Source organism: Sinohyriopsis cumingii, unplaced genomic scaffold (assembly GCF_028554795.1).
Source record: "Sinohyriopsis cumingii isolate HCF-2022 unplaced genomic scaffold, ASM2855479v2 utg001542l, whole genome shotgun sequence".
NCBI lineage: Eukaryota > Metazoa > Mollusca > Bivalvia > Unionida > Unionidae > Sinohyriopsis > Sinohyriopsis cumingii.
This window is the reverse complement of record NW_028316015.1, coordinates 531,769-544,261: the sequence shown is the minus strand read 5'-3', so window position 1 is coordinate 544,261 and position 12,493 is coordinate 531,769. Positions and strand designations below refer to the sequence as shown.

The 12,493-nt window shown below is 34.8% G+C and overlaps 1 protein-coding gene across 1 annotated transcript in view; it reads right to left on the bottom strand.

Moving 5' to 3' along the window:
* Positions 1-12,493, bottom strand: part of LOC149771963 (uncharacterized) — a 75,283-nt gene that overhangs the window by 17,214 nt on the left and 45,576 nt on the right. The gene's annotated exons all lie outside the window — the stretch shown is intronic.

Here is a 12,493-nt window from a genome sequence, read left to right as displayed (position 1 = left end):
GACTGTTATCTGACCAGTTGGAATAAGTTCCCAGTACAGAATTGTAGCATTGCATCGAGAGAGAACGTGAGTGTGTAAGTGCGCAGATAAAAAAAATTTAAAAAAATAGCAGGGTGTTAAGACATTATTTGTGTCTACGATTGTGTACTCAGAAGTCACCTGTGTGTTTGCGGGTGTTTTATTCTACATTCCTTGGTATAACTTGTGACGTGGAAATGTCACTTTTATCACAAACAATTAATTTAAATTTTTTCTGGTACCCATGTATAGAGATATACTTTTGTACGCGTTTTATTCTCGTATTTGCGGTAACAAGCACAAAATAAGAACATAAAAATATTAAACCCAAGGAGAATTAAGTGAATTTACCTAGTAACATATCCAGAGTTTCACGTCCAAATAGTAATATACAGAAATTGGCACCGTTATTCATATAAGTATATATATTCTCAAGACAACCTGCATTCTTTTTAATCGGTCAAGTGTCATTAAGTTTTCGCAGGGCAATAATGAAATAGATATGTACATCTCAAGATAGATTTCGAGGACACTTTACGAAATATTACACTCAGATTAATGCAGGAAACTAGATAAGACATGAACATGATCACAACAAACAACCAAAACATCATCACCATAAATCATTAGCAACACCACCAACCACTACATTTACTGTTACTGCTCCTACTATAACTTATACTGCTAAAATGAACATTTGGAATGTTTTACTTTGACATAGGATTGTTAAAAAAAATATTTTGATAATTATATTGTTTGGAAAAAGTTACTGATGTAATATTTAGAAATATTAAAATATTTTTTTTTAAACTAAAGGATTAGGTTGTTATTAGAAGAAATCCCTCATTTTCCAAAGAATTTTATATGCGTTTGAAAACCTTTAAAGCTTTATCATTTGCGAGTATCACCTTTAAAGTTTTCAGTGTTGTAAAATAGTTGATAAATATATACTATATAATACAATCATATATAAATCCTAGGTAGAGGAATCTATTATAAACCGTTGACAAGTGTATTACATATTCTATCATAAACTTAAACCAGTTTGTTTGTTATTCATCAATGTGATAAAGATACTTCTGAATTAAAGACCTGAAATTTTAAAGTCATTTTGATATTTAATTCCTGTGTGTCAAACATTTGCGAATAATCTCATATAAAATAACCAACAAGGAAGAAATGTTTGAAATTTTCAAATACTGAAATGTACACATCACCAAGGACCGAATATCAATTAGAGATGGAAGCCCCATATAAAAGTTTTGCTTTTCAGATTGTTGTTACGACTTTATCTCTTCAATTCAGTACAGAAAGAAGTGAAATCAATAATTTAAGTAAAATCAGCAAACAATCTATTACTCTAAGTTAGGAAGTGAAAATTGAAGAGACTTGTATATTATTAGGAATTAAATCCCAAATAATCATAAATGTCTTATCCCAAGTCCAAAAGTAAAGATTGTTCTGAATGAATTCCAATACACTTGAGTGTCCTGATGCAATCCAAATTGTTTTTAAATGATTTCTCAATAATTCCATAAATAATGTGTTAATCCAACGTCAATAAGCACTTAGCAATTCCACTGAATAATTTAAATAAATAATTCTCTCGAATTCGAACTGAACACAACTGTAAAATCTTGTGACAAAATGGATTCCAGAGACTGACCTAAGTTAGGAATGACTTGTTTGTTTATCAATTATACACATTTTCACTTGACCTAGATGTGAATCGCTGTAGTAGAAAATTCCAATCATATTGTAAACAAGTCAGTTTCTAGAATATATTATGAACTCGAAAAGTTGTCCACATCTTATTTACAACTTACAATCATGGACAAAAGAGTTGGCTATGTAAGCATGTTTACACATGACTTGACCTAGATGTGAATCACTGTAGTAGAAAATTCCAATCATATTGTAAACAAGTCAGTTTCTAGAATATATTATGAACTCGAAAAGTTGTCCACATCTTATTTACAACTTACAATCATGGACAAAAGAGTTGGCTATGTAAACATGTTTACACATGACCATTATCTTAAAGTACAATCTACATCATGGACAAAAGTTAGGAATGTATCCATGTGGTATGTATGGATTGCAGTAGGACACCTATGCATGCTACACTGGACAACAAATTTTTACAAAAGTCATGTTACTGAAATAAAATTAGTCAATTCTTATCAATTTTTATGTGCTGAACACGAATATGACAGTCAAATTGCAAAATTGGCTCTAGTTTTTTTGTAATCTGCAAGAAATTAATGTTTACATAACGAAATGCATTCCAATAGTAAAAGGTCAACTGTAATAGCCTACCTATAAAAAATCAAGTCATTGACTACATCTTAGATTTCTTCGCCTGTCTCTTGTACAGCTGTTCGGGAGCATCTCTGAGGAGTGTCCAGCAGTAGTCAGCCAGCATTGTAGTGGACCATTTTCCCTGGTATCTTTGTTCCATTGTTGCGATATCTTGATGAAAACGTTCGCCGTGTTCATCACTAACAATACCACAGTTGCTAGGAAAGAAATCCAAATGGGAATGAAGGAAGTGAATCTTTAGAGACATATTGCAGCCAAGTTTCTTATACTTCATCAACATGTCTTCTACTAGTTCCTTATAGTTTTCTGCCCTAACATTTCCGAGGAAGTTTGTAGAAACTAGGCGAAAAGCATTCCATGCTTGTTTCGCGTCACCTTCCAGCAAGTTGTTGAACCGGTCATCTTTGAAAAGCTCTCGAATCTGAGGACCCACAAAAACTCCCTCTTTAATCTTTGCTTCGCTGAGTCGAGGGAATTTTTCATGCAGGTATCGGAATGCTGGCAAAGTCCGGTCAATGGCTTTCACGAAGTTCTTCATCAAACCTAGTTTGATGTGAAGGGGTGGTAGCAAGATTTTCTGAGCCTCAACCAGAGCTGGGTGTTGGATATTCTTCTCTCCAATGGCTACATTCTGCCTGTGAGTCCATTCCTTCCTCATGTAGTGCATTTCCCTTGCTCGGCTATCCCACTCGCATAAGAAACACATGTATTTTGTATATCCTTGCTGCAGTCCCATTAAAAGGGCAACTACCTTCAAATCACCACAGAGGTGCCAGCTGTACTTGTTATACTCAATGGAATTCAGTAGCTGCCTTAAGTTATCGTATGTCTCTTTCATGTGGACAGCATACGCTACTGGAATAGATGGAAGAATGTTTCCATTGTGCAAAAGCACAGCCTTGAGACTCAGTTTCGAAGAGTCCACAAATAGTCTCCATTCTTGTGGGTCATGAGTGATTTTTAAAGCATTCATGAGGCCCTCAATATCGGAACAGAATATCAGATTACTTTCCTTTCTGAAGAAAGGCTCCAATTGCTGGTGGCGCTTTCGATATGCAGTAATTGTGACATCTTCTTCTAGAAGATTCCATTGTTGGAGTCTTGATCCTAGCAATTCTGCCTTGTTCTTTGATAAGTCCAAATCACGAATCAGGTCATTTAGTTCTTCCTGTGTTATTCTGTGTGGGGTTGATGATGCACCACAGTGAAAATCTGGATCACTGCATGCTGATGGACCAGGAGAAGAACAGGTCGACTCACCTTTGTCTTCGTCAGATGAATCAAGAGAATATTCTGCTGGAGGTTCTGGAATAGGAAGTCCCTCACCATGTGGAACTGGTCTCAATGCAGACGGAATGTTTGGGTAGACTATTCTCGACTTCTTTCGCTTCGTTATTCCGCCGGAAAGAGGAGGAACCAAGCAGAAGTAACAGTCATTTAGGTGGTTGCTTGGCTCTCTCCACACCATTGGGACTGCAAACGGCATTGATGACCTTTTGCAATTCAACCACTGTGAAAGCTGTGTTGTACATGTAGCACAGCATATATGCGGAGCCCAAGGCTTGTCTTGGTCACCAACCTTGCATCCGAAGTAAAGATGATATGCCTTCTTCACTTGAGAATTGATACTTTTCTTCTGGTTGGCAAATGTCACTTCCCCACAAATATAGCAAAAATTGTCCGCGGTATTAACACACTTTCGAGGCATTACTGTTCTTTATTGTACGTAAATGGATAAAATAATAAGTTTTATGTAACAGTAGCTTGAACTGTCTCGCACAACGTCTAAAATATTTTAAATGCTGAACCTATCTGATTGGGCTTTATATAGTACACTGCTTACGTCAGCTTCAGCAGCCGCCTGGCATTAGTATAATAGGCCTACACATGTATAGTACACTGCTGACGTCAACTTACTTCAGCAGCCGCATGGCATTAGTATTGCATTGCATCAGAAAATGATGCAATCAACTGTGGATGATGTGAGCATGATGGTATTATGCAATGTTACATCATTATTCCGGATGTTGCTGCAGTCCTACTGGAGAAATTTACACAGTGAAACACAGAAAATGAGGTATATGAATATCTTCAAAACGAGAGCCAATACAAATTTTTCACGGTTATATTCGTGTTCGGCAGACCAAAATACTACAGATTAGGGCCTTTTCAAGTCAGTAATGATTTCACTGTTGACCAGTGCTATTTATATAAGACAGTGGTTCTCAAAGTGGGCGGTATAGCCCCCTTGGAGGCGGTGGGATTACGGGGGGGGGGGGGGGCACTAATTATGAATATTACTTTTTGCGGGGTAAGTTAGGGGAGCGCTCAGGATAACCAAGGGGGTGGTGGCCTGAACAAATTTGGGAACCACTGATATAAGATATATAGTGTTGTGTATATTTAATTTAATTGTTCATTTCTTAGTTTTTATGTTTTATTTTATTTGATTACATGCTACTGTAATGCAATATTGTTTATTGGACTTGATTTTTTTTTGTAATTAAGTTCAGTTCTGTTTGACCTAACTTTTTTTAATTTTCGTTGGTAAACACCTAATAATAGAAACATTCTATCAAGTTTCTGACCTTGATTCTGAACCAATGACAGGTTTAGTAAGCATTTTTTAAAATTCTTTCTCAAAAAATTGTTAAGTCAATGCCATACCTGGATTACGTGATATTTATCATGTAACAAACTTCAATTTCTAGATGGTTGACCCCCATCCGGGAAACTATTTTGTGTCTTAGACTTATTACTGATGCATTGAGAAAGAACTGTCAGTCGTGCCGTAACACTTGAGATGTGAAGTTTTTATGTTGTGTCCAGTTTGGGCTAATTATTTTATGTTCTTCAAATTATTGTATTTCAGGTGATTGTTTTCCCTGGAAATACTAGTGCTCTAAATTAAGTTTTGAGCAAGGACATTTATCAAATTTTTTATAGAATTCAAAAACTGGAATAATATTTTCTGTGATTCAACAAGAGACCGTTGACACTGCAGCACTTCGCAGGTTACAACAGACGTCATCGTCATCCATTTTGGATTTCATTGGGATTTGAACTCACTTTCATTCAGGACTTTTTATTATCTGGACTTCTATTTTTTAATTCTTGGATTATAATTTGGATTTGATTCGTAAAACCAGAAGTTTTATTTCTCTCATTTTTCACTAGATTTTCGAGGAAAATAAATTATTTGTTAAATTTTACAAAGCTTGTTCTTTTCTGTTACTTTCTGTAAGAGCCTAGACTTAAAACAATAGTTTCAAACATTTAGAATTTCAACATCACTCATCTAAATTTGTATAACATTTTCATAACTGACTTAAACGTCCCATGTCAACCAAAATTGTTTTCAAGCCAACCCATTGCAGATTTTAAGAAACTTTTTGCTAATTTGTGGAAAAAAGTGTTTCCTTACACCTGTGGGGTCATTTGACTTATCGCCAGATCCGAGATATCCACGCCTACTCATTAGCATATTACATTTCAAAAAATCCAAGTATTCCATGTTGACACGTACTCCATATGAAGTAGTGTTCATTCTTTAGTGTAAACTCAAAATGTTCAAAGGATTTTGAAGTTTTGAGTTATTAAAAAAAATTGTGATACGTACGGCTGTCTATTAGGTGACAGACATAAAACCTGAATGTCTCACAAGCTTCCAGTGATGCTTCACACCGCTGCAAGTATTGTACAGGTCAGCCATCCTTTGGTATGTGTTAAGGTTTGACTGACAAACAATGATCTGTTCATTTACCAAGCAGGTGCTATATCAGGATCTATTTACAATTACAGCCAACGATATAGCTATAGCCAGTGCAGACTTGATGCATTAGCAGATTTCTTGTTAAGGAGAAAGTGAATTTTTGTCCCTATGGGCCATTCAGTAAAAGATTTGTCTCAGGATGTGGAATTATGAACTCTCTCCATACATCGCGAATGACATGCAGATTATCTGCTAAAAGACTAATTACTCGCTACATGTATGCTTTAACACTTTTGACTTCAAAGGTCCTATCGAAAGTAAGAATGCCCCCCCCCCCCCTTGTAATACCCCTTTGGAAATTTACAATAATGGTTCAATGATACTCTTACTTTAGTGGAAGATGTAGTTGAAATTTGTTTAGTCAGAAGCCTAATGTTCTGTGACCCATTTGTAGAGTTCTGATAGCGATGTTAAGTTTCCTTGAGCAAATTATTAGGGAACAACGGACACTTTTCCAATCATATTATTTTCACTATATTGTAAAAAACAAATGATTAGAAGACTGGATGGTATTTACTAGAAGCAGATGTTTTGTACCATAAATTCACCAAGGCTGGATATGAGGTCACGTTTGAATCTATCAATCCTTATACCCAACTTATCTGTATAATTACTTACTTAGCTTCATGCATACATACGTAGATACATACTTGTGAATGAATGGTCATGAACTATGCAGCAGAAAGAAGTAAAGCCAACGAGATTAACAAAACCAAGAAATATTTCCCTAGAATAAAATCAGAATATTCAAAAAGACACAGTACTGTGAATTAAATTAAAAATAAATGTTTTATCAAGTCCAAAAATATAAAATAATCCTGAATTCCAATAGTTTTGAACGTGCAAATTTACCAATATTCTTGAATGTGCTCATTAATAGTCTCGACTATGTTGGTTTACCACAAAGATATATTCCAGAATGTATTTGAAAAAGCTCTCAGTAATCCCAAAGTAGTGTTTTACTCTAAAATATTAATGAGCACTTTGTAATTTCAATGAATAATTTGAATAAATGATTCCTCTAAAATTATATTTGAAAACAACAGTGAATTATTCCAAACACTCGTCATAAGATAGGAATGAAGACATTGTTTACAAAAACCTCTTTATATACATCCCCACTTGACCTATTTTGCAATAGCATTTTCTGAAAAACTAAGGGAAACAATCCCAAAAGTATTACCAACAAGTTCACTTGCAGATTACACCAAACTGTACACATGGTAAGGCCTCGAACTTAAATCCAAGTAATTATCTTTATAAAAACAACAAGCAGGCCTAAACTCTACCCTTAATCACGGACAAAGAACCAGCACACATTATAAAGAAAATACACATAACACATCTCCTCACAAAGAAAACGATTTGTACAATAAAGTTTTCTTTTACACATTCAAATACACTTTAAACTATAACTAAAATTACTTAGGAAGATGTCTTATGAATGACACTCATCTTAGTTATAAACAATAAAGCAAAATTGTACCTCTATACCGAGTCTTGTTAAAGTGCATCACAGTATCTTTTCCCTTGATGTGCCTAATATCACTTTTGTTTTACTTTTTGTTAATGAAAGTAAGGTGTTGTGATCCCTGAATACAATAATTAGAGAATGAGCTGACCTAACATAACTTCAAAGTGTTGCAAAGCCATTATCAAAGCCAAATATTCCTTCTTGATTGAAGAATAATTTATCTGGTGCTCATTTATTTTCTTTTAGAAAAAAAAACGCATACTGGATGATCCACACTATATTTATCTTCGTCAGTTAATATTCCACCAACCCCAACATCACTTACATCAACATACATTATAAATGACTGACCGAAATTTGGAGTTAGAAGAACTAAAGTTTATCCTTTAATTTGTCAAAAGATTCCCAACACTTGTCAGACCAATGAAAGTTATATTTCTTATTCAACAAACTTGTGAGAGGCTCAGCAATTATGGAGAAATTTGAAGAAAATTTCCAATAATATCAAGCCATTTTCCAAAACTGCATGCTTTTTACTAACAGGTTTTGGGAATTCAGACAGCTTTGACCTTAATTTCTATAGGTTTAATTCATACAATATGTCTAAAAAATATGACACAAGCATGGCAAAATTCCTAATTACTGAAATTAACTCTCAGATTTGTATCTCCAAGTCGATCAAAGAATTTCCGAATAGGTTCCAAGTGATCTTTCCAGGTGTCATTGTAAATGATGATATTATCGATATACGTGTCAAAATTTGTCTACACCAGATGACATGTTCATTAACCGATTCGGCCCCGATCCCGTCTGTAGGCGTGATGAGGCTGTACCCTACTTCCAAGCTCTGCAGCATCAAGGTCATTTAAGATACACCAACGTGGGTGGTATTGAAAAAAAGCAGACATATAAAACTCTATAATGATACCAAATAATCTGGAAGCTCTACTTGGACTACAAAATACAGAGGGAAAAACCTCATTTCTTGGACCCGGTTTTTTTTCACCCAAAATTCGCTCGAGGTCGGAATGCGATTTTGTGTCCGGATTTTAGACCTTTTGGCCTCCGATCTAAGGCATACCGGTCTTAACTACACACAGACAGGTGATTCTTTGCAAGAAAAACTAGGATAAGGTGGGCATTTGGAATAAATTGCGGTCTCCATACGAAGAGGATGGGTCCATTAAGCCAAAAAAAAAAAAAAAAAAAAAAAAAAAAATGTTCCCTTCTGCTCATGCGCAAGCAAAATAACCAATGAAAAAGGATGTTTCTAATACAACTATGCTTTACTCTCATGGAAAATCTGTTGAAAACCGATGTATTACGATGTATTCAGAAATAGCCCCGAAATGTCTTTCCTACGCACATTTCCGGCAAAAACAACAAAAACCTCTAGGGCCGAATGCGTTAAACACTGGAATGTTGACAGAGTTTTTCATACTAAATGGCATCACTTTATATTGGCAATATCCATCAGGAATTGCAAATGTCAAAATTTCTTTCCCTATTTCTTTCAGTGGAATTTGCCAAGATCCTTTTAAAAGAACAAACTTGGCGTGTTACGACTCTAAGGTCTTAAGCTAAGTAACTGATAAAAGCAAAACCCAACTCGTAAAATTAAAAAAAAAATAATTTATTTCCTAAGAATACAAACTGAAAAGGAACTTAGAGTATTGTGAATTAAATCCCAAAATGATCCTCAAAAGTTCTATCATGAGTTCAAAAGTATTCGAAATGAATTCCAATCTGAGTGTACCAATGGTCTTAAGTTCGCTGACATACCAATATTCTTATCACAAAGACATAATCAAGAATGAATTCAAAATAATCCCAAACCCATGTCTTAATCCAAAAGTCAATAAGCACTTTTTGTTAAAAAATAAATCATCTCAAATTATAACTGAACACAACTAAAAGACTGATTGTATTAAAAATAAATCATCTCAAATTATAACTGAACACAACTAAAAGACTGATTCCACAAGACAGATATTAAAATAGGAATAAATAATTCTTTCTGCTGATTACAACCTTTATATAAAAACCTAAGACACAATAAGAGGACCAGGATGAAGGTCATTGTGCCATCAAAATGGTGAACAAAAGTCAGAACTGCTTACTTACATTTTAACAAACTACCTGATAAAGATCAGGTAGACTATGGTTTTACCAAGGGAGAAACCAATGTCCTGAACTCAAATAGAAATAAACATGTTTGCAAATGATCATTATCTTAAAGTATAAGTTAGCTATGAAATATATTTGAAAAAAGTCTCTTACAATCTATAGTCATGGACAAAAACTAAACACACAATACAGATACACATAACAGGAGACATATTTTGCATTTCCAATTTCGTCAATGAAGCCCTCTGTCCTTGGCATTAAAAATTAATTTATTATGGTGATACTGTTGACATTCTAAAGTCAGTACACACAATGTTTTGTATGGTTTCAGCACAGAGTATACTGCAAACTCCAGTTACTTTTACTTTGTTCAATAAATTTATTCTCTGAAAAATATTGAATTTCTTTATTTCAAATAGTCCTGCTTGAAAGAATTCATCCTATAAGGATGCTATTTCACAGGTCTAGGATCTACAATCTATAATCCCAACATCATGATAGATTTTATTTGTTTGCTTTGGAACATCTGGAAACAAGTGCTCATATTCACATAATAGCTATTGACTAAAGGTGTGATGATAATGATAAAGAAGAAAAGGAAAATTGTTTTAATAATAAAGGTTTAATACTATCTGTTATTATTATTACTGGTACCATTATCAATCATCACTACCACTTCTATATGTAGAAAGACTAAGACATGTATCTGACGTACAACAATACCCTATTCCCTTTCCTATAGAACTAATGAAAAAGCATTTACCAATGGAATCCATATTTAAATTCACTATACACATGCAATATCTTGAATATGTTTGGTCAGTATCAATTCTTGTCATATGATTCAACCATTGAGCATTTAATAAAATGAATTAAATGGAAATAAGTATAAGAACATAAAAAGAATGTATTTAATTTGTAAACCCATATAAGTTCCATTAATTAAAGCTCAGTAAGTTACCTTCGCATTTATTGGTCACCAGTAAACTGCAAAATATTCAAAGTGCTTTTAATCAAAGGGTGATCTTTAAAAAGCACATCAGCAAGAAAAATGTGCTTCAACTTCCGAAGATGATTCATAGGCAGTGGTCACTGAGACTTGCGTAAAACAGGAATCATTTAGTTTGGCAATATACAGCTTAAGGGCTGACATACACAGATTACATTGGGAGTGGACTCTAAATGGTCAAAACCAGTAAAAACTGGAGGAATAACAGTATGAAGTCTAACACCATAACCATATATTACAAACCAACTGTCATGTGATATTACCATTAGTAAAAAAAAAAGATTGTGAAAGTGTTTCAAATGCAGCAACATAAGTTTTTTTTAATGTTATTTCTCCAATTGTAGAGGATAGATTCGGGACCTTGTTGTTGTTGGGCTTAATGCCATTTTTCAGCACAAGAGAGTCTATACATGGTGGCCAATATAAATGGTGGAGGAAGAACCCGGGAAAACCCCGGAAAGAACCACCAACCCACCAGAAGCTACTGGCAAGCTTTCTCACATACCCACATTGGCGGAGCCCAAGACTCAAACCCATGCAGACAGAGGTGAGATGGCAGTGATCTGTAACGGTGAGTGCTTTAGACCACTCGGCCACTCCTTTAAGGACCTTGAGTATGGGTAAAGCAGCCTTTCAATTCCATTTGCTACTGGTTGACAAAAAGACCATTGTTAAAATAATGTATTGAGTGACAATTTTGTATTTCATCTTTTCATTAAAGCCCAAAAATCTTGACATTTAATTGAATTGTACTTGTAACCCTAACTTTAGTACATAAGTCAGATTTTTGTTTCTGGTAGTGGAAACAGTTAATTTAATCAAACAGTCTCCTCAGACCCACTGCCAAAACATCCTAGCAATTTTTGTTTTTTTGGAATTATAGCTTAGAAAATCTGGATTATATATTTTGTGCTATAATGTGGCACATGTTGCAACAAAAAAATGCCAATGTTTAATGAGTGAATATACCCTCAGAAATAAAGTAGCTGTGAGGACAAATGCAGAGGGAATCACCTAGTCTAATGAAAGAACAACAAAATCCTAATGGATGATACCTGGGATGATGCTGATGATGATAAAATTGCCAATAATAATGACACTATCATGGTGCTTTGTGAACACATTTTAAATGGTCCTAAAGATATATGGCACAAATGCACCATTATCTCATTATGGTATCTGAATTTAATCACTGGGTCATCAATTGTTTTCCCCATTTAAGTTTTAAATGTATTTTTATTTTCAGCCAAATGAGATTGGAGGTATGTCTAATTCTTATCTGACCATGTGACACTAAATCCTAATCACCTCTGTCTTCTTGTTTAGCCAATTGCTCTGGTGTCCTGCTGGTTAGTGTGTCCACCTTGGATGCGGGAGGTCATGGGTTCGAACCCTGGCAGAGTCATAACATAGACTTCTAAAAATGGTACAAACAGCTACCTTGCTTGGAGTTCAGCATTAATAGGTTAGTGTTAGGACTGGTTGGCCTGGAGTCAGGATAATGTGTCTGGGTGGGACATCATGCTGCATGTCAGCAGCATGATCCCACATTGCTATACATCACAATAAACTGCCACACTGCAGACATCATAGTGATATGACTGAAAAATTGTTAAAGCTATGTTAAAAATCCAAATTACATAAGCACACAGCTTTAGCCAATATGGGAGTATTTCTTGAACCTGATAACTTAGCCAATTATGCCAAGTCCTACCCCAGTTCCATTAGCACCTTGATTTAAACTTGAGGTTATTATTCTGGTTATTTCCAA